We start from the raw sequence: 24,297 nt of genomic DNA, 5'->3' as shown, positions 1-24,297 counted from the left end.
TAGGTCATGAGCATCTTTATAAGGCCATAAGTGCTGCAGTGTTGCCCCATCACTCCTTCCAAACAACCCTCTAAGGCAAGCTCAGAGAGGCAACCTGATTTGCCCAAAGTCACACCTCTGGGAATCAGCAGAGCCCTGTGTGACTCCAAGTTCAGTGCTCTTTCCACCAGGCAGGTTCTCTCTTGGGGCCTCGTTAGCATTTTTGGCACCTGGCAGGGTCGGCTCCTTCCCCAACAAGAACAAAAGGAAACCTTTATCTTATCTGGAAGGAGAACATGAGTGTTCGGTTCCCCTGATTCACATGATCCTAAGGGCTGCCACAGAGCCCTGCTGCCAACCTCCCATTGCACTAATCCTGGGGGGTTGTCGTTTCCGCTTTGGGGTGAAGGGAGACCAGGGCAGGTGGTCGGGAAGTAATTTCTGATGGAGCCCTCAGCAGGCCATCAGGTTTCCAATTTCTCCTGGGGGAGAAACAAAGCTCTCGGATGTTCTTGTCAGCAGGAATGGAGCAAAGGGTAGCTCAATTCCTGTAGAAGAGCCAGCCTGGAAGCTGCTGGCACAAACCTAGGAAACTCAGGGAGACAGGCTGCGTTCCAGACTCGGGGCAGCTTCAGCAAGAAAACTCCATAGAGGGCAGAGAAAGGAACGCAGAATGACCAGATCAGAAGCCACAGTCACTCAACGAAGGAAGAGCCAGGATTTGGAGATGGAAGGCCTACCTCCTACTCCTTGTATGGCCTCAATTTTCTCATCTGTCAAATGGCCCTGGAACTATATGCCTACTGACCCCTTTCTCCTGCCCCCAACGAAGCAGGGCTGTGAGTGAAGTAACAAATGGGAAAGGGCTGTGGAACTGCAGATGGGAGTTAGTGCCCAGAATCCTAAGGGGCAGTGTCCTCCAGCCAAGCAGAGGTGACAGGGCACGCAGGTCTTCACACTGCAAAGGGTGGCAGGGAGAGAAGGAGCCTGGATTTTTGGAGCTTCAGGTAGAGAAAGGTAGACCCTACAGAGTCCCTGAAAGTTTGCAGAAAGTAGGCCCCAGTCACAGCTTCTCCTGACTATTGGTATTTTCCTTCTTCAGTTGATTTTCTGGCCCCAGCTGGCCAAAGAGAAAGAAAGAAGGAAAGGAAACGAAAAGAAAAAGGAATAAAAACAGCCCTCACTGGGTGGACTGGGGCCACTGCAGGGGGGTGGGGTGGGAGGGGGTGTCTGAGGTCACCTGATGGCGCTGGACCCAACCCCCAGGGATCAGAAGCCTTGGTGCAAACCCAACCATGGTGGGGAACCCTCGGGCCCAGTGGCTCTGAGGGCAATGACAGTAAGCGCTAGGTGGGGGGCACAGATAGGTTTGTTTAGTGAAGGGCTTCCTTCCTGCCCCTTCCTTTCATCAAGTCCAGCCTCTTTATAGGATGAGGAAGAGATGGGGGTGTCCAGAGACAGAGGCAGGGCAGGGAAAAGAGCAGCAGCTTTGGAGCCAAAGAGAACTGGATCGAAATTCCAGCTGTGTGACTCTGTGCAATTTATGGAACCTCTCCGGGCCTCAGTTTTCTCACCAGTAAAAGAAAGAAAATACTTTTTTTTTTTAATGTGTAAAATATCTCACACCGTGTCTGGCATGTACTAGGTAACAAGTAGTACCAGGCTTGCCCAGAGAATCAGTGGCAGAGTCAGGACTAGAGCCCAGGTCTCTGAACCCACTCCACGCCTTGGCCTTGCTTCTCTGATCTTCTCGGCAGTAGCCGGGAGCAGCTGGTGCCCTCGGCCCTGGCAGTGAGGACAGCAGCAGCTTGAGTCCACAGGGGAACTGCCAGGCACACTCTCCCCCCCTCGGGAGTCAGCTCACCAAGCCTGTCTCTCTCTGAGGCCTGAAGACAGTGGCTTCACTCTTCCGCTGGGCCAGTAGCCACTCTCTACAGGCAGGGGAGGGCTCCCGGGGGCAGCACTCCCACTAGGCCCCAGGAAAGCTGCGGGCAATATGCCAACAGAAGCCTGGCCTAGTGGCTGCGCCTCACAGCACCCGCCCCAGGGACCCGGCTCTCCACAGCTCTGCCCTCAGAATCAGCAGGGAAGAGGGGCCCTTTTCCGAGCGCTCCGCAGCACACCTGGGGACCCCAAGCCTCAGCAAAGTTTGAGAGGACACTGGGGGGCCCAAGTTACCGCTGGGGTCACCCACTGCCCAGCTGGGAAGCTTCCTTCTACCTCTCCCTCCTGTATTTAATTCTTTCATCTCTAAATGCCAGCCACTGAAATGCATTTATTTCCTTCCTTCATTTGCCCAACCTCGAGGATGGAGATCACCTGTCTTCAGCATAATCCCCCAGCTCCTGGCACAGAGCTGGGGCGCATGGAGTTCAGAAAATGGGTATTGAGTTGAGGGGAGAGATACTGAGTTGGATTCTTTGGAGGTTCTCAAAGGCGCCCAAATGTGTAAGGACCAAAATGAGTAAGGAGAGTTTGGGAGACATTTGAGCTGTTCAATCTGTACTTTGATCCACCTGCCAATATAGATCTCAGTACTTCAAAGAAAAAGCAACCTCGATACAATTATTCAAGGGAAAATGTATTGTTCAACAGGATTTTGTTTCTCATTATAAATATAATACATGTTCGATGGAAAATATATTAGTGTATAATAAGGAAATGAAGTTCTACATATATACAGTATGTATATAACGTACGTAGACAACTTTTATTTAGGCATAATATGCATACAATGCCACTGTTAATATTTCAGCATGTAGACGTGCAGTCATTTGCTAAGTAGAGAGTTTGGTGGGGTTTTTTTCCCAAATCTATACATTTAGACTTTTTCCCCAATCTGAAGCCAGTTCTCTGTCAGCCACCGGAATCTCTTAGCGATGTGCCTCCTGAGGCAAAAACAGGAGGGAGGTTTCTGCAGTTAGGAGACCAGCCTCCTTTGGGATGTGAACCTCAGACTTACAGCGGCTCCATTGGTTTGTGGCTGGGGGCAGAGAAAGATGGGGGACATCCAGGCACTTATAGGTAAGGGAGCGACCAGTGGGGAAGGTGACCTCCCAGAAAGGGGGAAAGGGACTTCCTAGTTATTTATTTAACACCGACCTCACCCCCAGCCATGGCCACCCCTCTCATCTCACCTTGTGCAGACGCGGCTGGTTGGTCCCAGCACTCTTTCTAACTGACGTTCTCAACACGGCGCTCTGATCAGACACTGCCAGCTATTGAAGTTGCTAGACTTTTTCAATGTATTGCCTCTTTCAGTGTTCACAACAGCCCATTATTAAAGTGGTGTTCCAGGGATTTCCCCGGTGGCGCAGTGATTAAGATTCTGCCTGCCAATGCAGGGGACACGGGTTCGAGCCCTGGTCCGGGAAGACCCCATATGCCGCGGAGAAACTAAGCCCGTGCGCCACAGCTACTGAGCCTGCGCTCTAGAGCCCCTGAGCCACAACTACTGAGCCCGTGCGCCACAACTACTGAAGCCCACACGCCTAGAGCCCACGCTCTGCAACAAGAAAAGCCACTGCAATGAGAAGCCCGCTCGCTGCAACTAGAGAAAGCCGGCGCGCAGCAACGAAGACCCAACGCAGCCAAAAATAAATAAATAAATAAATTTATTCTAAAAATAAATAAAGTGGTGTTCCCATTTTACCATGAGGAAATCAAGGCTCAGAGTGATTAAGTCACTTCCCCCGAAGCACTCAATGGTAAAAGTGCAGAGCCAAGATTCAAATCCAGTCTGTCAGAATCCAAGCTGGAATCCCCGCCATGTCTCCTTGAGCCTGGAGACCTCCAGAGGCACAATTTCCATTGCAGCGGCCCCTGGGATCTCCATGGTGCTTTGGCAAGAGCCCCTTCTTTCCATTCCTATGTCCCTCAATTAACACCAGGCCTCACCCTGGGGAGTCAGGCACCTTTAAGTCATGCTCCTCACAGCGAGGCTGCCAAGGAGTCTCCCCAACGCCCACCCCCACTGTCCACCCTTCCCCTACCCTGAAGGATCAGGGAGCTGTGCAGGGACCACAGACAAGCTGGGGATGGGAGGGGCAGACCTAGCCCCAGAGCTGCCATATCTTTATCTTGTACTCTTGCCTGGCCTGGGGCCAGTTAGGCAGAGAGGGTAGGGAAGGAGGCTCTTGGGAACTTTCCAGTGATACCTAGAAGGAAATGCCTCAGCGTTAGGGGGAATTTCCCAAAGAAAGAGTTCAACTGACCCCAACCTTCTTTGGCCCAGGCCATCCCAGGCCATGACCAGCTATGTGTGAGACAAAGAGTGATCAGACTTAGACCCAGATCTTGGAGCCCACTGGGAAAGAGGATATTGCTAACCTGTATCAGTCCTTTACACTCTGGTATAAATGAGTCCCCCCTAGTCATTTTCCCAGAAGCTAAGGAGAGAGCTTAAGCCTTAAGGTCTTAGGGCGAGTTGGTACCAATTTGGGAGACTGAAACAGAATGTAGGTTTAAATCCGGGTTCTTCAACTTGCTAAGCTGAATAAATTGGGGATAATAACCCACCTCTCAGAGTCTCAGTTTCCTCATCCCAAAACTGGGGGTGGGGGAGGGTTAATAAGTCCAAGGTTGTTGAGACCATGGGTAGAGACACCTGAGTGGAGATGCCTGGCATGCGGTAGATGCTCAGTCACTGTGTTTACCTGCCTGCTTGCCTTGCTCATAGGGCCTCAGGCAGGGGAAGGCTGCCCATAACATAGCTGCTCCAGGGCAAAGCCACTGCACTGAGAGCCTCAGGCAAAGTTCTGAGTGTCCTGGCTAATACTAAAGGCAGGGCCTGGAGCTGGGCTCCAAGTGGGTTATCTGGGACTGGCCTTGACCACACTTGCTGCAGAGTGACCTCTGGGTGGACATGCTCTGAATACCTGGGGCTGACTTGAACACTGACATCATCAGCAGAATTATCTTCACCCAGTGGGGTTTGAACTTGAGGTTGGTGAACCTGAGGTGGGGTTGGGAAAGAGTTCTTCACCTGGCTATGCACCAGGGTTGGACAGTCAGACTATACTCTGGGCCCTGCCCAGTAGCTCTGGGAACACCCCCTACTCAGGGGAGGCAGAGAGATCTCAATTGGTACTGGGAAAAAATACGAGAGGTTCATATTATACAAATGCAAACTTGTCAGGCACAGACGCAAAGTGGGCAGGGCTACCCCTCCACCTTACAGATCAACACATCTGACTACTCAAACCTCAAGCTATTCATACTGGGGAAAAAATGCACCATAACCAAACTAAAAGGCAAATGAGATATTAGGGAAAGGTATTTGCAGTACATGTAACAGATGAGGAAGTAATATCCTTTTTAATGAGAAAGTTTTTTCAAACCAATTAGAAGGTAAATATCCAAGTAGATAAGAGACAAAGTTTGAATAGGCAATTCACACAAGAAGTCACAAATTACCAATAAACATATGCACATACACTCAATCTCACTAACAATCAAAACAGTTCAAACTAAGGTGAGATACTCTTTTGAAAATTCTCACATTGGGGCTTCCCTGGTGGCGCAGTGGTTGAGAGTCCGCCTGCCGATGCAGGGGACACGGGTTCGTGCCCCGGTCCAGGAAGATCCCACATGCCGCGGAGCGGCTGGGCCCGTGAGCCATGGCCGCTGAGCCTGCGCGTCCGGAGCCTGTGCTCCGCAACGGGAGAGGCCACAACAGTGAGAAGCCCGCATACCGAAAAAAAAAAAAAAAAAAAAATATATATATATATATATATGTGATTTATAATCATCATCATTTCAAAATTCTGGCAGTTATTATGCTAGACTTTGTTATTGAAAATGTGAATAAGGAAACACATTGATTACATTACACACTCATTAAAAAATATTTTTATAACCAAATCTTGGTATAATTGATTTCCTTTATAATCCTCTGTTTTATCTATTTAAAAACATCATTCTGAGAAGGGACCATAATCTTCACTAGACTCCCAAAGGGGCCATGCCACAAAAAATCATGAAGAAGCCCTGCTGTAAGCCCAGGGCTTTGAGACAGAGGGAAGGGAGACTTTTTTAGATAGACTGATTCTTCCTGCTCCCCTGACTGTCTCACAAGGGCAGCCGGACTTCTAATTGTTCCAAAAGAACACTGTGATCTGCTACTGATTCTCCTTGAACCCCTAATAAAATACTTTCCCAAATAGCCCAGACTGAAGGTGAGTATCCCTGCTTCCCAGATGACTGCATTCTCAACAGCAAGTAAAGTCAGCAATAAGGATGTAATTCAAGAGGCTACAAATGCAGGTCAGGTTCCAGGTTTCAGAGTCAGAGGTTTTTGTTTTTGTGTTTTTTAAACATATAATAAACCTTTACCACTACACCTATTGTGCTGGATACAGTTTCAAAAGCACACTTTACACACGTTTTCATTTAAGCCTCATCCCGGTGAGGATCAGTCCCATTTTACAGATGAAAAAAGTGAGGTCCAGAGAGGTAAACTGACCTGCCCAATCCTCATTTAGTAAGTAACAGAGCTAGGATTTGAACCTAAACTTCCTGACTCCACATTCAGCACCCCTCTAGTTGCTTTGCTCTCTCCCTACTCCACCCATGCCTTGGGATACACGACTATAGCAAATGTAAGCTGTGGCTTTCCCTTGGCCTTTCCAATGTTTAAGTCCTGCCTCTGCTTTAAATTCAAAGAACATTCTACAGTTGGTCTTCATCTGTGTCAGAAATTCCATCTATAGAGTGTTATGCCTGCTGTTTTTCCCAGACAGCCTCTCTTCTCTCTGCTTTCCTTTGGGGAACTGCTTATTCCCCATTCCATGCGTCCAGGAGAAACTGTCTATCTCAGTGCCCCACGGCCAAGGATGGGTATCTGACCCAAGCCTGGCCAATCAGATGCTCTCTCCTGGGAATCTTGTGCAGAGGGACCAACTAATGGGAAGCCGATGACCATTTCAATGGCAGCGCCCCAAACCACTGAGCTTCAGACTCATCCCTGGGCTCTCTGGTTCCTATCCTTCTTGAGGCTGATTTCATCATTTTCTTTTCTTTTTTAAAATATTTATTTATTTATTTTTTGGCTGCATTGGGTCTTCGTTGCTGTGTGCGGGCTTTCTCTAGTTGCAGCGAGTGGGGGCCACTCTTCGTTGCGGTGCATGGGCTTCTCATTGTGGTGGCTTCTCTTGTTGTGGAGCACGGGCTCTAGGCACGTGGGCTTCTGTAGTTGTGGCTTGCAGGCTCTAGAACACAAGCTCAGTAGTAGTGGCACAAGGGCTTAGTTGCTCCGCGGCATGTGGGATCTTCCCAGACCAGGGCTCAAACCCATGTCCCCTGCATGGGCAGGTGGATTCTTAACCACTGCACCACCAGGGAAGTCCCTGATTTCATCATTTTTTTTTACTTTAGTTAATAACCCAATAAACTCCCAATGCATTTTCCCCTTTAAGTTATGCCCAGTCAGCTTCTGTTGCTTTCAGCCAGAGAACCATCTGGTTTACCATCCAAACAGACTGGGGAACAGGGAAGAGGGAAGGAAGAATGGAAGCCTGCTTTTAGTGCAGCCCTACTATGTGCAGGCACTGGGCTCTGATACGTTCTTTCATTTTACTCTGATAACAGCCTTTGGAGGTGGGTGTTATCAGGCCCATTCTAACAGAGGGGGAAACTGAGGCTTAGAGGAAGTCACTTGCCCAGAGCCACATATCGAGTTGGTGACAGAACCAGGGTCAGACACAAGTCTGTCTCATCACAAAGTCCATGCTGAGGCATCTTCCTGTGGCACGCTGTTCACTCTTTCAATTGACAAAGGAGAAGCATTGAAGTGTAAGCTATCTTTCTCTCTCAAAGTCTGAAGAGCACACTCTGTGAGGCAGAAGGGGCCTGGGAAACCCTTCCTGTGCCTTTTGTTCCCTCCAAGCCCCCTGCCCACCTGCTCTAGGCACTTCCCAGTACAGGCCCTTCTTCCCTTCCCCCACCCAGAAGCTTGCTCTTGGGAAAGGGCCTTCCTGAATTCATTCCCATCTTAGCCCCTGTGACTGAGAAAACAAAGTTTTTCTGTACAGGGAAGTATCAAAGAGAAGAATTTCTAAGTCTGGATGGTGGGTGTCCATAAGCAGGCCAGGGGCTGGTTAGAGTACAGAGGTACCCCTGAAATCACCCTGCACAGACTTCCTCACAGCACTCAGCCCTGAGGGGTCAAGACAACAGTCTTGACCATGGAGTGAATCCTGAGGTGTGAGGCCTGACCCTGTGAGGCCTGTACTCTGGCCAAGGCGAGGAGAAGGCAGGGCAGGGTGGGATGAAGGGACAGCCAGGGATCTAGGGATCTGGGGATTTTGCTCCAGCTTTGCTCCCTTTGGATAAGTTACTCCCCTCTGGGGCTACTACATACCCTTCTGAGGTCCCTGGGAATGAGAAAAGGACAGTAGTGACCAGAGCCGCCAGGCCTCCAGAAGGCAACCTGGCCTTCAGGGAATTTCCCACCAGGACCAGGAGGGTTGGTAGGCCTGTCACAATAACTCCTACCCTCTACTGAACCCTGTTGTGTGCCAGCCTTGTTCACCACTTCCCACTTCCCAGCATGTTCTGTGGGTTCCCAGAGGCTGATGCACCTCCGTTTTCAGAGTCATCAGGACCAGAACTGTGGGAGAAAATGTCAGGGTGGAAATCCCCAGCACCCAGAGCGGCCCCAGAGCCTGAGGGCAGAGAGAATAGGGTTTGTTGTCAGAGAGAGGTGGGGGTTGGGTTTTGTTTCCCTCCATTTGTTATTAAAGAAAACATCACAGAATAATCTGACTTTGAACAAACAAATGCAGTGTGCCAGCTGTAGGCCAGACTGACCAAATGAGAAATCAAAAATAAACCCTTGAGGTTCTCATTCTAAAGATGGAGAAACTGAGGCCCGCAGAGGTGATAGGACTGACTCGACTTGCTGGACCAGGGCTTAACCACAGATGTCTCCGCACGCCATGCACTGTAGTTTCCACTCCAGGAAGGAAGGGGCTGTTATCCCAGATTTAGGCGACGGGGTCTAGACTTTCTCCTCCTCACAGCCGTGTGCCACCTCCTTTACGACAAGTCACCCCAGCATTGACACCAAATGTATCTATTGCCTCTGGGTGTTAAGATGGCCAGTTTTCTCTATTTTCAAAAGACTCTTTACTTTTAGGATCAAAACAAAAATCTTCATTTACAAGAAAGTACTCACTTCTGCTGTGAAGCACCCACAGGGCCTTGTTTGTAACTCGTGGTCGATTGCATGTGGTTTGGATAATGGTTTACATACTTGGATCCCTCTGGCTCACTAGAGAATCAGAAATGAGTCTTGTTTGGCATTGCGTTTTCCCAGTGCTTGCTCACAGCAGGTGCAATAAACAGCAGTAAATGTCTGTTGAATTAAAATGCAAACTGGGAATGAAGGGTTACTGTACCGCTGTTTTGCTCTTGATGTGATAGGGAGCAGTGCCAAGGTCCCCAGTGCATTGCTCAGAACTTTGGTCCCACAAAATGCTACAGGAGAAAAGTATTTTAGAGGCAAATAAAATTGCTCAGCTCCCAGTTGACCGACCAAAGGAAAGTGATTGGATGCACTAATTCACACTAGGATGTTAATGACGTGTTCAGGACCGTTTGCTACGAGCTTAAAGTGACAGAACTGGTTGGGAGAGCAATGTAGCAATGTCTAGGAAGTTGAAGATGTTCACATCCTTGGGCCTACAAATTCCACGTCTGAGAATACACACTAGAGACATATTCATACATGGGCAAAGGGAAACATGGCCCAGAACGTACAGTGTGGCAGTGTTTATAATAATAAAAAACATCCATCGACAGGAGAAGGGCTGCATTGTGGTTAAGTTCAGGTAATGGAACACTATATAGCAATTAATATCAATGAACTAGAGCCACATGTATCCAAAAGAATTAACCCCAAATATAAGATTGAATTTTAAAAAAATTGCAAAAGGAAATGTACAATATGACAGGGACCAAAAAGTTTAGAAATCTGCAAAACAATATTATATAACCTTTATGGATACATAAATATATTGGCAGCAGCATACAACTATGTATGGGGTGATATACACTATATTCATGACAGTGGTTCCTAGTGGGAAGGTGGGAGGGTGAGGAGGGGGTTGTGGTAGGGTCCACAGGAGGCCTTACTGTATCTGTAATTATTCATTCATTCATTCATTCATTTTTTTGGCCGTGCCGCATGGCTTGTGGGATCTTAGTTCCCCAACCAGGGATCGAACCTGGGCCCTTGGCACTGAAAGCATATAATCCGAATCACTGGACTGCCAGGGAATTCCCTGTAATTTTTTTTTTAATGGAGGAGGAAAGTATTTGGAGCAAATGTGATAATATTAAGATGTGATTGTAGGAAAAGATCTGTAAAAAATACAAACACATGGAGGCTAAACAATACACTACTTAATAACGAAGTGATCACTAAAGAAATCAAAGAGGAAATAAAAAATACCTAGAAACAAATGACAATGGAGACACGACGACCCAAAACCTATGGGATGCAGCAAAAGCAGGTCTAAGAGGGAAGTTTATAGCAATACAATCCTACCTTAAGAAACAGGAAACATCTCGAATAAACAACCTAACCATGCACCTAAAGCAATTAGAGAAAGAAGAACAAAAACCCCCCAAAGTTAGCAGAAGGAAAGAAATCATAAAAATCAGATCAGAAATAAATGAAAAAGAAATGAAGGAAACAATAGCAAAGATCAATAAAACTAAAAGCTGGCTCTTTGAGAAGATAAACAAAATTGATAAACCATTAGCCAGACACATCAAGAAAAAAAGGGAGAAGACTCAAATCAATAGAATTAGAAATGAAAAAGGAGAAGTAACAACTGACACTGCAGAAATACAAAAGATCATGAGAGATTACTACAAGCAACTCTATGCCAATAAAATGGACAACCTGGAAGAAATGGACATATTCTTAGAAATGCACAACCTGCCAAGACTGAATCAGGAAGAAATAGAAAATAAGAACAGACCAATCACAAGCACTGAAATTGAAACTGTGATTTAAAATCTTCCAACAAACAAAATCCCAGGACCAGATGGCTTCACAGGTGAATTCTATCAAACATTTAGAGAAGAGCTAACACCTATCCTTCTCAAACTCTTCCAAAATATAGCAGAGGGAGGAACACTTCCAAACGTATTCTATGAGGCCACCATCACCCTGATACCAAAATCAGACAAGGATGTCACAAAGAAAGAAAACTACAGGCCACTATCATTGATGAACATAGATGCAAAAATCCTCAACAGAATACTAGCAAACAGAATCCAACAGCACATTAAAAGGATCATACACCATGATCAAGTGGGGTTTCTTCCAGGAATGCAAGGATTCTTCAATATATGCAAACCAATCAAAGTGATACACCATATTAACAAATTGAAGGAGAAAAACCATATGATCATCTCAATAGATGCAGATAAAGCTTTCGACAAAATTCAACACCCATTTATGATAAAAACCCTGCAGAAAGTAGGCATAGAGGGAACTTTCCTCAACATAATAAAGGCCATATATGACAAACCCACAGCCAACATCGTCCTCAATGGTGAAAAACTGAAAGCATTTCCACTAAAATCAGGAACAAGACAAGGTTGCCCACTCTCACCACTCTTATTCAACATAGTTTTGGAAGTTTTAGCCACAGCAATCAGAGAAGAAAAGGAAATAAAAGGAATCCAAATCGGAAAAGAAGAAGTAAAGATGTCACTGTTTGCAGATGACATGAAACTATACATAGAGAATCCTAAAGATGCTACCAGAAAACTACTAGAGCTAATCAATGAATTTGGTAAAGTAGCAGGATACAAAATTAATGCATAGAAATCTCTGGCATTACTATACGCTAATGATGAAAAATCTGAAAGTGAAATCAAGAAAACACTCCCATTTACCATTGTAACAAAAACAATAAAATATCTAGGAATAAACCAACCTAAGGAGACAAAAGACCTGTATGCAGAAAATTATAAGACACTGATGAAAGAAATTAAAGATGATACAAACAGATGGAGAGATATACCATGTTCTTGGATTGGAAGAATCAACATTGTGAAAATGACTATACTACTCAAAGCAATCTACAGACTCAATGCAATCCCTATCAAACTACCAATGGCATTTTTCACAGAACTAGAACAAAAAATTTCACAATTTGTATGGAAACACAGAAGACCCCGAATAGCCAAAGCAATCTTGAGAACGAAAAACGGAGCTGGAGGAATCAGGCTCCCTGACTTCAGACTATACTACAAAGCTACAGTAATCAAGACAGTATGGTACTGGCACAAAAACAGAAAGATAGATCAATGGAACAGGATAGAAAGCCCAGAGATAAACCCATGCACATATGGTCACCTTATCTTTGATAAAGGAGGCAGGAATGTACAGTGGAGAAAGGACAACCTCTTCAATAAGTGGTGCTTGGAAAACTGGACAGGTGCATGTAAAAATATGAGATTAGATCACTCCCTAACACCATACACAAAAATAAGCTCAAAATGGATTAAAGACCTAAATGTAAGGCCAGACACTATCAAACTCTTAGAAGAAAACATAGGCAGAACACTCTATGACATAAATCATAGCAAGATCTTTTTTGACCCACCTCCTAGAGAAATGGAAATAAAAATAAACAAATGGAACCTAATGAAACTTCAAAGCTTTTGCACAGCAAAGGAAACCATAAACAAGATGAAAAGGCAACCCTCAGAATGGGAGAAAATATTTGCAAGTGAAGCAACTGACAAAGGATTAATCTCCAAAATTTATAAGCAGCTCATGCAGCTTAATAACAAAAAAACAAACAACCCAATCCAAAACTGGGCAGAAGACCTAAATAGACATTTCTCCAAAGAAGATATACAGACTGCCAACAAACACATGAAAGAATGCTCAACATCATTAATAATTAGAGAAATGCAAATCAAAACTACAATGAGATATCATCTCACACCAGTCAGAATGGCCATCATCAAAAAATCTAGAAACAATAAATGCTGGAGAGGGTGTGGAGAAAAGGGAACACTCTTGCACTGTTGATGGGAATGTAAATTGATACAGCCACTGTGGAGAACAGTATGGAGGTTCCTTTAAAAACTACAAATAGAACTACCATATGACCCAGCAATCCCACTACTGGGCATATACCCTAAGAAAACCATAATTCAAAAAGAGTCATGTACCAAAATGTTCATTGCAGCTCTATTTACAATAGCCCGGAGATGGAAACAACCTAAGTGTCCATCATCGGATGAATGGATAAAGAAGATGTGGCACATATATACAATGGAATATTACTCTGCCATAAAAAGAAACGAAATTGAGCTATTTGTAGTGAGGTAGATGGACCTAGAGTCTGTCATACAGAGTGAAGTAAGTCAGAAAGAGAAAGACAAATACCATATGGTAATACATATATATGGAATTTAAGAAAAAAAAATGTCATGAAGAACCTCGGGGTAAGATAGGAATAAAGACACAGACCTACTGGAGAATGGACTTGAGGACATGGGGAGGGGGAAGGGTAAGCTGTGACAAAGTGAGAGAGAGGCATGGACATATGTACACTACCAAACGTAAAATAGATAGCTAGTGGGAAGCAGCCGCATAGCACAGGGAGATCACCTCAGTGCTTTGTGACCACCTAGAGCGGTGGGATAGGGAGGATGGGACGGAGGGAGACGCTAGAGGAAAGAGATATGGGAACATATGTATATGTATAACTGATTCACTTTGTTATAAAGTAGAAACTAACACACCATTGTAAAGCAATTATACTCCAATAAAGATGTAAAAAATAAATAAATAAATAAAAATAAACGGTTGGCGAATGCTAGTGTAGAGTCTGCACAGAAAAAAAAAAAAGATGTGATTGGATTGTGTGCTGAGTATATAACTCTGTTCTATTTCCCTTCCTTATGTGACTGTTAAGCATATTTAATAATAAAAAAATTAATTTAATTTATAAAAGGGAAGAAACTGAGTCCTCATTGAGAGATGCTGAATTAACCCACCATGAACTGTGCCGCACAGCTTGCGGCATCTTAGTTCCCCGACCAGAGACTGAACCTGCGCCCTCGGCAGTGAAAGTGCCGAGTCCTAACCCCTGGACCGCCAGGGAATTTCCGTGCCCCATTTTAACTTAACTTCTTAAGACAGATAACAAGTCCTCTTATTGTCTCAGATCTTTTGAATTAAATCTTCTCTTACTTGCTGCCCAAAGCAAGGCCTAAAGGATACAGACATCTAAACTCACCGAGCCTCAGTCTGATCATTTGTAAAGTGGAAATAATAATGAAGCCTACTCTCTAGGTTTGTTGGGGATTAAATGAAATAACATAATGCAAAATGTGCAGCACACAGTAGGGATAGATAAACATTTGCTATTATTCCTCTGATCCTACCCAGGCACAGACTAGGATATATCATCCTAATCTCTTTGAGGTCTTAGCTCATTATCTTTTTAAAACTGTGGTAAAATATACATAACATTTACCATCTAACCATTTTTGAGTGTACAGTTCAGTGGCATTAAGTACATTCATATTGTTGTGCAACCGTCACCATTATCCATCTCCACGACTTTTCCTCACTGAAATGGAAAATGGAAACGAAGGGCTACTAGGCTGCTGTTTTGTCCCCCGTGGTCGGGGGAGGCGGGTGGAATGGTCAAGCAGCGCCAAGGTCCCCTGTCTGAAACTCTGTACCTGTTAAACAGTACTCCCGTTCCCCCTGGTAACCACTATTTCACTTTGTCTCTATGAATTTGACTATTCTAGGAACCTCAAATAGGTGGACGCATATATTTGTCTTTTGGTGTCTGGCTTAGTTCACTTAGCATAACATCTTCAAGGTTCATTGATGCATCAGAATTCCATTCCATTTTTAGGCTGAATCCTATTCCATTGTATGTATATATCACATTTTGTTTATCCATTCATCCGTTGATGGACATTTGGGCTGTTCCACATTTCGGCTACTGTGAGTAAGGCTGTGTAGTCATTAGTTTTATAACCAATGTGTGCATAACACTTTCCAATTTACAAAGCATATTTACTTACATGAGATAATTTGATGAAGGCAGAGTAGATTTCCTTATCACATTTTATTGAAGGTCAGACAGGTCACATGACTGGCTCAAGGTCAGCTGGTAGAACTTGAATTTAATTCTCGTATAAAAATAGAGGCTGGGGACTTCCCTGGTGGTGCAGTGGTTAAGAATCTGCCTGCCAATGCAGGGCACACGGGTTCGAGCCCTGGTCCAGGAAGATCCCACATGCCACGGAGCAACTAAGCCCGTGCACCACACCTACTGAGCCTGCGCTCTAGAGACCACAAGCCACAACTACAGAAGTCCACGTGCCTAGAGCCTGTGCTCCGCAACAGGAAGAAGCCACCGCGATGAGAAGTCCGCACACCACAACGAAGAGTAGCCCCCACTCACCGCAACTAGAGAAAGCCCGCGTGCAGCAACGAAGACCCAACGCAGCCAAAAATAAATAAATAAAATAAATAAATTTATATATATATAAAAAAGTAGAGATTGTACTCAACATGTAAGATTCTACGATTCTATCAGCAGCCTTGACCTCTCCAAAAGAAGTGCTTTGCGGTAAATTTCAGGCCTCGCGACATTGAAGTTCCTTGTGACTATGGCCTGTGTCTTCCTGTATCTCGTGTCTGACAGGCAGAGGATGGTGGCAAACTCCCAATACCTGCAGAAGTATTACATGTGAACACTGGATGAGAGTCTGTTGTCAACCACTTGGGCTCATGAGGACGTGCCTATGAGCCACCAGCTAGAGAGCTGCCAATCACATCCAGATTCCCTCCCTTGCCAGAGTCATCCTCTGACATGGGCTCCTGGACTCTTCTCTAAGATCTGAATGTATGGCTCTTCTGGCAGTGTACCCATTGCTTGGGGGGAGCAGGGGAAAGGAGGAGGCTTCTGCTTCCTCTTGGGAAGGCATTGGACATCCTGCCCATCCTCTAGACCCAATTCAAGTCCCCTTCCTTTCTTCAGCCTTCCCTGCCCCTGCTAGACTTTCCTACCTCTCCCCCATCCCCCCAGTAGGCCTTGGACCAGCTGCTCCTAATGACCCTTACTCCCCACAGAAATCTCCCTTTCTGTAACAGCTTTATGAAATGCAATTTACATACCCCACAATTCATTCAACGTGCGCAATTCAATGGGTTTATTTTGTTTTTTAAAAAAATAAATTTATTTATTATTTATTTTTTGGCTGCATTGGGTCTTCGTTGCTGCACGCGGCTTGCTCTAGTTGCGGCGAGCGGGGACCACTCCCCGCCGCAGTGCGCAGGTTTCTCACTGTGGTGGCCTCTTTCGTTGCAGGGCTCGGGCTCCAGTCGCGCGGGCCTCAGCAGCTGTGGCCCGCGGGCTGTGGAGCACAGGCTCAGTAGTTGTGGTGCATGGGCTCAGCCGCTCCGCGGCCTGTGGGATCTTCCTGGACCAGGGTTCAAACCCGTGTCCCCTGCATAGGCAGGCAGACTCCCAACCACTGTGCCACCAGGGAAGCCCTCAATGGGTTTTAGTATATTTAGTGATATATGTAAGCATCACCACAGTCAATTTTACAACATTTTTGCTACCACAAAAAGAAACACTGCACACTTCAGCTATCACTCCCCACAGACCCTAAGCAATCACTTTTCTGTCTCTATAAATTTATATATTCTGGACATTTCATGTAAATGGAATCACAGTATGTGGTCTTTTGTGTCTGGCTTTTTTCACTTAGCATCTTGTTTCCAAGTTCACCCCTGTTCTGAGAATCTCTTTCATGCATGTGAACGTGTCTTCTTTCTCCGGCTGCGCTATAAGCACCTTGAGGTCAGGACCACCTTTTGTGTTGCTTGTCTCCCACCCCCAACCTGGTGCCCAGGACAGTGCTAAGCACTCAAACCCGCATTGTTTCTCCTCCGGGATTTTGGGGGAATTGCTATATAGATTTGCTTTTGTTGTCCTCTGTGGGCCATGACAGCGAATGGCCAGGGGGACAGTTCAAACCCACACAGGATTTGCCAGGAATAGGGTCTTCAATGTCCAAGATGCTAGTCACCTCCTGCCCCGCGACCTTTAATGGCTCATTGTTGACTGCAGGATTGACCTCCAATTCTTGGCCTGGCTTTAAAACTTTCCGGGAGGGAGGGAGTCCTCAGGCAGTCCTAGCTTTCTATCAGGGCTAACACCACCTTTCAGTCACGGGAGCTTTTCCCCTTTGCTCAAGGAGCCTTTGCTTAGACTGCTCCTCGGCCTAAAGTGCCCTTCCCTCTCTCTCCCTGTGGCTTATTGGAGACCTACCAGACAGGGAGGAAGCTTGGCCCAGCAGAAAGTGTGAAGGCCTAGGTTTGATTCCTGACTCGGTTGTTTAGTGCCTGAAACCTCAGACAAGTTTTCAAGTTTTCTCTGCATCTCAGCATCCTCATCTGTTAAGTGGAGCTACCAGTAGCTTCTTCACAGGGGTTGCACAAAGCATTGGAGCTGACATATGCAAAGTGCTCAAACTGGTAGGTATTCAGCGGTTTCAATTCTTCCCCTGTCAAATGTGAGCTTCTCTGAGCAAACATCTAAGCTGCCCTTATTTAAAAAAAAAAAAAAACCCTTTTATTGAAATTTACATGCATAAAGGTACCCAAATCATAAGTACATGGTTTGATTTCATTTTCAAAACCAGAACACACCTGTGTAACCAGCCCCAGATCAAGCCCCCAAAGTCCCCTCGTGTCCTTTCCAGTCACCACCGCCTCCTCCCTTTCCTCTGTCCTGACACCACAGATGAGGTCTGTCTGCTTTACATAAATGCACTCTTACACCACGTTACCCTCACTTTTCAGGAGCCTCCCCCATCTCCAGCTCCCAGGACACATTTCTAAGCCTGTTTGATGTGTGACACAGTCTGTCCTGTGGGCTCCTCTGGGGGGGGGGGAACCTTAATTCCCTTGTGACTCTCAGTGCCACTCCTAAGATTAAGTGGACAGAGAAGGCAGGAGGTCCAAGATTGCCTGTGATTTTCTTCTGGGCCCCAACCCCATGCTGAGAAAAACAAGTCTTTATTCAATGGTATGGCAGCCCCCTATCCCACCTCCCCCAGCCACTGTGGTTTCCCAAAGGATGCATTCCCCCTTTGCTCGCCCTTTTTGACCCCTGCTCCACTGCCTGCCTTTGGAGGACTTCCTCCCCTTCCGGCCAGGTCTTGCTGAACCTCTGTGAGCACCTCCTCTGAGGGCCAGGCCCTGGGCAGGGGGCCTGGGAAAGCTGCCCCCAGCTGTTTTCTATGACTCTGGGGACAGCCTGTGCATTGTGCTTTGAGGTTGGTTTGAGCACAGGGTTGAGGGGATAAGGCCTCCGGGCAGATGCAGTGTCAGGTCCTGTTCTAGGCTCAGCTCTTGTCATCCAGAAATGAATCCGAATCTGGGGCAGGTCTCCGCAGGCCTTGCTCTGACCCTTCCCTGGTCCACAAGAGGCCCCAGGAGATAGAGCCCTCCCCCAGCACACATACACGACTGATGCCAACAGCAGAGACCTTCTAAGCCTGCTTAAAACTCTGGAATGTTATGTTGTATTTATAGACATCATCCGAATTTGTTATCATATTTGTTTTAGATTTTCACTTCGAAAGTTCGGTAAGCCACTGCTGTTTTCCTTCTCTTTCTCTCTGTCTCCCTTTTCCTCCCTCCCCCACTCCTGCTTCCTCCCTCTCTTTCTCTCTCTCCTCCCCTACTTCCATAGTGCATCCCCACGCTCACTCCTACTCTCCTCCACCATCCCCACCACACACATAAGTCTGGAGCTAGCAAGGACCTTAAAAAATCCAGCCATTTTATAGACAGGAAGACTAAGGTGGAGAGAAGAGAGACCTGCTCGGGGTTCCTCGGTATAGTGGCCAAGCCAAAGCAGAGCTCAGGTGTCCTTGTGGTCCAGGCAGCTGTGAGTGGTAGAGAAACAATACCTCATTCTCCTCGCCAGCTGAGTGACCTTGGGCGGGTCACGTGACCTCTCTGAGCCTAGAGTCTTCATCTCTGAAATGATAATACCCGTTTCGGTGGGTTTGTTTTTTTGTTTTTTGTTTTTTTTGAGGAGTCGTGGTATGAGAACTTCCTTCGAAAGCTATAAAGATGGTGAGGAGTGGTGGCCAGTTGGAACTCTGGCCTTTTTCTCTCCTTTGACATTTCCTCTGCAAGTTATATTGGGAATACACGTTGCAAATATTTTTTACCTCTTATATCTTTTAACTTTTTTATGATCTTGTTTATTATATAGAAGTTTGTAATTTGAATGTAGTTAAATATGTCCATCTTTTCCTCTAAGGTTTTGTGATCTGGGGTCTTGCCTAAGGTTATAAGCGAGAAACATTTCATAAATGACAGATTCCCCAGACAAATCACAGAAAAGGAAATATGAATAGACCTTAAAATAGGAAAAAAATCCCACAAATTCTCTCAGAATAAAAGAAATGCTGAGATGCCATTTTTTACATTATCAGATTAGCAAAAATCCTAAAGCTAGATAATACATTGCTTTAGGGAATCTGATGAGGAACAAGTACTCTTATACTTTCCTGGGAGAAGTATAACTTGGTACAATCCTTATCGAGGGCAATTTTGCAGTGTTTGTGAAAATTTTAAATGTGCATACCATTTGATCTCACGATTCTACTTCTAGACTTTTATTCTCAGATAGTACACGTGTATGAAGTGACATAGGCACAAGATTATTCGTTATAGCCTTGTTTGCAACAGCAAAGGAACAACCTAAATATCCATCATTAGGGAACTGATAAAAATATGTTTCATTGGGCTTCCCTGGTGGCGCAGTGGTTGGGAGTCCGCCTGCCGATGCAGGGGACACGGGTTCGTGCCCCGGTCCGGGAAGATCCCACATGCCGCGGAGCGGCTGGGCCCGTGAGCCATGGCCGCTGAGCCTGCGCGTCTGGAGCCTGTGCTCCGCAACGGGAGAGGCCACAGCAGTGAGAGGCCCATGTACCGCAAAAAAAAAATATATATATATGTTTCATTCATACAGTAGACCCCTATACACCCGTAACAAAGAATACGAAAGCTTTTTATGAACTGATACGGGAAAACATCTCTATACTGTTATGTGAGAAAAGCAAGGTGCAGGACAGCATATATAATAAGCAACACTCTCACCCCAAGAGGCAACCAAACCTCCACGTGACGAAAGCATATCCCACAGGTTGCTGTGGCTGGGCGCCTGGGCACGGGCCACCCCACCCCAAGGGTACTTGAAAATGTACAGCCAGTGGTTGGCATCATCATACGGCGGGAGGTTAAGGACCCAACTCCCAACACGGAGATTATGAGGCTCCCCAAAGCCAAGAGGCTGAGCAACAACTGGAAAGAATCCAACACAGCCGTCAGAAGCATCATGTTATTTTAGCTTCCGTTAAGTCAAATGAGCAAAATCACTTGAAAGTTGATTGAGACTGGCCATAATGACCCAAAGTTTTTCAACAGACTTGTGCAAACAAGAACTAAGGATGCCATGCATCCTTCATTAACACTAAAGAAAGACAAAATAAGTAACGCTCACAGACCTGCTGACCCAGACTACGAAACAGTCATGAAAACACAATTGGAGATTGGCGATCAAAAATCAAGTGAATTTTTACAATAAGGTTCATGGTTGAAATACTCATATTCCGATCAAATCAACAGCTATTGCTTGTTAATATTGTTACTATGTGATTACTGTGTTTTGCTAGACAGCAAAAGAATATATGGTTTAGTTTGTTACTGTAATTAAAATCTATTCATTCTGCTTCTTTTGTTGAATGTATATATGGCATCTGTATACATTATCTGTAGGTGATCAAATAAAACATGGCTCAGATCAGTCATTTTATTGCTTTAAATGGCAACTAGTCTTATTTAAAGAAGACCACAATATCTTTTTTTCTTCCAAAATTTATAATTACACACATAATTCTGAAGTTGAATATGACAAAATAAAAATCATTTAGTAAAAAGATATGCAACCTTTGTGTAAAAAGGGGAAAGAATGTATATCCTTATTTCTTATGATCTGTGTGTGCTCTCACATATAATCTTATATATAGATGATTACATACATAATATTATATACAAATGTATACTCTCTAGATGGATTCACAAGTAACTAATAATAGTGAACACTTGCTGGGGAGTAGAGGATTTTTCTCTGTACATCTTTTTATACTTTACAATTTTTGAACCATGAGAATTCAAATTTACCAATTCAGAAAATCAAAAAAACACAATTTTAAAGTAATGGCAGATTCCAGAAACCCAATCCAGAATATCAAACCATACTCTCAGGGATTGGGCCTGTATTTTTAGAGTTCCCTAGGAACCTTTTAGGGGAACCCTGGTCTGTTACAGAAGATCCCCAAGAACCGACTGAGCTTTACATCCAGGAGTCAAGGTCCCATGGCCTACACTGCGCCACCTAGTGGTCTTAGTCAGACATGATTCCAAGCATCCCTCGGAAAAATTTGTGGGGATAGCAGAGGCCCTGTGCCCACAGGCTGGGTGGGGGTGGCTCCAGTGGGCACACGGTCTGCCTCCAGGGATGCTTGTCTGGGTCCTGACTGGAACGAGGCACAGCTTCCAGAGCTCCACAGCCTCCGGTTCCCAGGGAGCCACCCAGAGGCAGCCTGCAGGAGCACAGAGCACATGGACTTTAAAGTTAGACCTGGGTTCAAACGCTGGCTCCACCATCTACTAGCCTTGTTATCTCTCTCTCTCTCTTTTTTTTTTTTTCAGTCACGTAGTGTGGTATGCAGGATCTCAGTTTCCTGAACAGGAATGGAAGCCATGCCCCCTGCAGTGGAAGCACAGAGTCATAACCACTGGACCGCCAGGGAGTTCCACTAGCCTTGTTATCTCATATGGCTTAACCTCTCAGGTCCTCAGTGTTCTAATCTACCAAATGGGTACAGGCAGAAGTCAGATAAAGTCTGCACACAAATCTAGAACAATGCCTGTGCATAGCAGGAACTTGATAAATGTTAATTCTCTTCCCTTCAGTTACTTTTTAAAAAAATAAATTTATTTATTATTTATTTTTGGCTGTGTTGGGTCTTTGTTGCTGCATGCGGGCTTTCTCTAGTTGCAGCTAGCGGGGTTATCCTTCCTTGCCGTGCGTAGTCTTCTCATTGTGGTGGCTTCTCTTGTTGCGGACCACAGGCTCTAGGCGCACAGGCTTCAGTAGTTGTGGCACGTGGGCTCAGTAGTTGTGGCTCGTGGGCTCTAGAGCGCAGGCTCAGTAGTTGTGGCTCACGGGCTTAGTTGCTCTGGCATGTGGGATCTTCCTGGATCAGGGCTCGAACCCATGTCCCCTGCATTGGCAGGCGGGTTCTTAACCACTGTGCCACCAGGGAAGTCCCCCTTCAGTTACTTCTTGATAACTTTACTCCCCTGCCCAAAAGAGAGTAGCCTGGCTCCTGGGAACTTCCTGTGGCCACAAGGCTGGGAGGGCGCAGCACTGGAATGACTGAAAAATCTGTGTGCTTCTAGTATTTCTAAACATTCTCCCTCCCTCCTTTGACCTTCTTGCTTCTTCTTTAGCTACTAAGGAATAAATTGCAGGCGGGCCTGAGGTGGGGAGGGAGCTCAGGAAGTGGATACTGTTTCCGCAGGCAGGGTCAGATCCAGGTCCAGTCACCCCCGGGGGTGTGTTGACCTGGGTGCTCCATCAAGCACTTCCTCTAGCCAGGGAGCAAGGCCCAGCCCCTGCCCTCAGGGAGTGCATAGGCTAGGAGGAGAGCTAAATACAACAAAAGCCACAGTGAATGTGCAGGGGGTTGAGGGGACTCAGGCAGGTACTGATGAAGTTACTAAGTTGGCCACTTGCTCTTTTGGGTTATGACACTTTCCAGAAGCTCCTGGTAAAAGGCAACTGAAGAGCCCATTAACCCCTCACCCAGTAATTCAGATACGCATCTTAGCTTCCCTGCTCGTCTTCTCAAAGATGGCAGAACCCAGCGGAGAGGAGACACTAGACTGAAAATGTCCTGTTTAAGGCTGTGGGCAGCAATGTCCAGAGAACAGGGCAAAGCAGTCTGGAGGGGTTGTGCTCTGTACATGGCAGCAGAGGGCCTCCAAGGAGGCAGATGCCAGGAGAACAGAATCCTGACCTTAGGAATCACCTGATTCACAGGTGAGGAAACTGTGGACCAGTAAGGGGAGGGGGGGGTTGGCCCCATCCCACGGGAGTTAATGACCTGGAGCTTGAGCCGTCTTCTCCCCCCCGCCCCCCCCCCCCCCACCGCGGTGTGGTGGAAAGCCCTCAGACTTTGGAGCCAGATAGAACTTGATTTGAACCTAAACTCTCCCTTTAGTTTATGGCTAGCTATGTGGTCTTAGAAAAGTCATTTGCCTCTCTGAGCCTCGGTTTTCCTCAGCTGTGAAATGGAGACAATAGCCCTTTTTCAGGATTGTTGTGAAAACCGAAGATAATATATGCAAATCACCTGGCACATAGCAGGCATATGACAATCAGGACCACTACTGTCATTACTTCTCCCACCCAAACTGCCCCTGGCACGGACAGGTAGGTAGAGGGCCGGCTGCAGCAGAAGATTTCTCTGTGCTTGGTGATGGCTATATGAGGGCGTTAAGTTCCCATTGGTGGGGCCAGATGCATGGAAAGTAGAATGTGCCCCATGGAGGGGCAGAGAGGTTTTTTCTAACTAACCCTGGCTTGCAGAGTGTGCAGGCCCTGGGGGCCACCCCTAGCTCACAGCCTGGAGAGAGGCCCAGGAGGCGTGGCCTCTTAGTAATAAGAGGTGTGGCCCCTCATTCACATTAAGGCACTTGCCAGCCGCATGCTTTGCAGTCACCAGAGCAGGCACCTTGGACAGATATACTACAAAGAGTCTCTCTCTTTCTCTCCCTTTTGCTCCAGTTTCCTCATTTATGTATTTGTTTTTATTCTTTTACTATATGACGTCAACAACTCTTTCTGAGCGTGATGTACTGTGCTCTATCCTATTAGCTTAAATGCATAGTTCATTCAATTTTATCCTCACAACAGCGCTGCATGGAACATGACGTCATCCCCATTTTACAAGAGGCAAAACTGAGGCTCAATTTCTTGCTGGAAGTCACTTGGCCAAGAAGGTGCCAGAACAGGGATTCAAACCCAGAGAGCCTTGCCTGACTTCAAATCCAGTATCTCCGCACCTGAGACTAGTACCTCCTGCCTGGGCTTGAAGTTCTTTCCAGGGAAGAGGGGTAGATATGAGTAGGGTCTGCAGATTTTGGAGGCTGCAGCA

The sequence above is a fragment of the Globicephala melas genome, chromosome 2, assembly GCF_963455315.2.
Source record: "Globicephala melas chromosome 2, mGloMel1.2, whole genome shotgun sequence".
NCBI lineage: Eukaryota > Metazoa > Chordata > Mammalia > Artiodactyla > Delphinidae > Globicephala > Globicephala melas.
Note: the sequence above shows the minus strand (reverse complement) of the source record.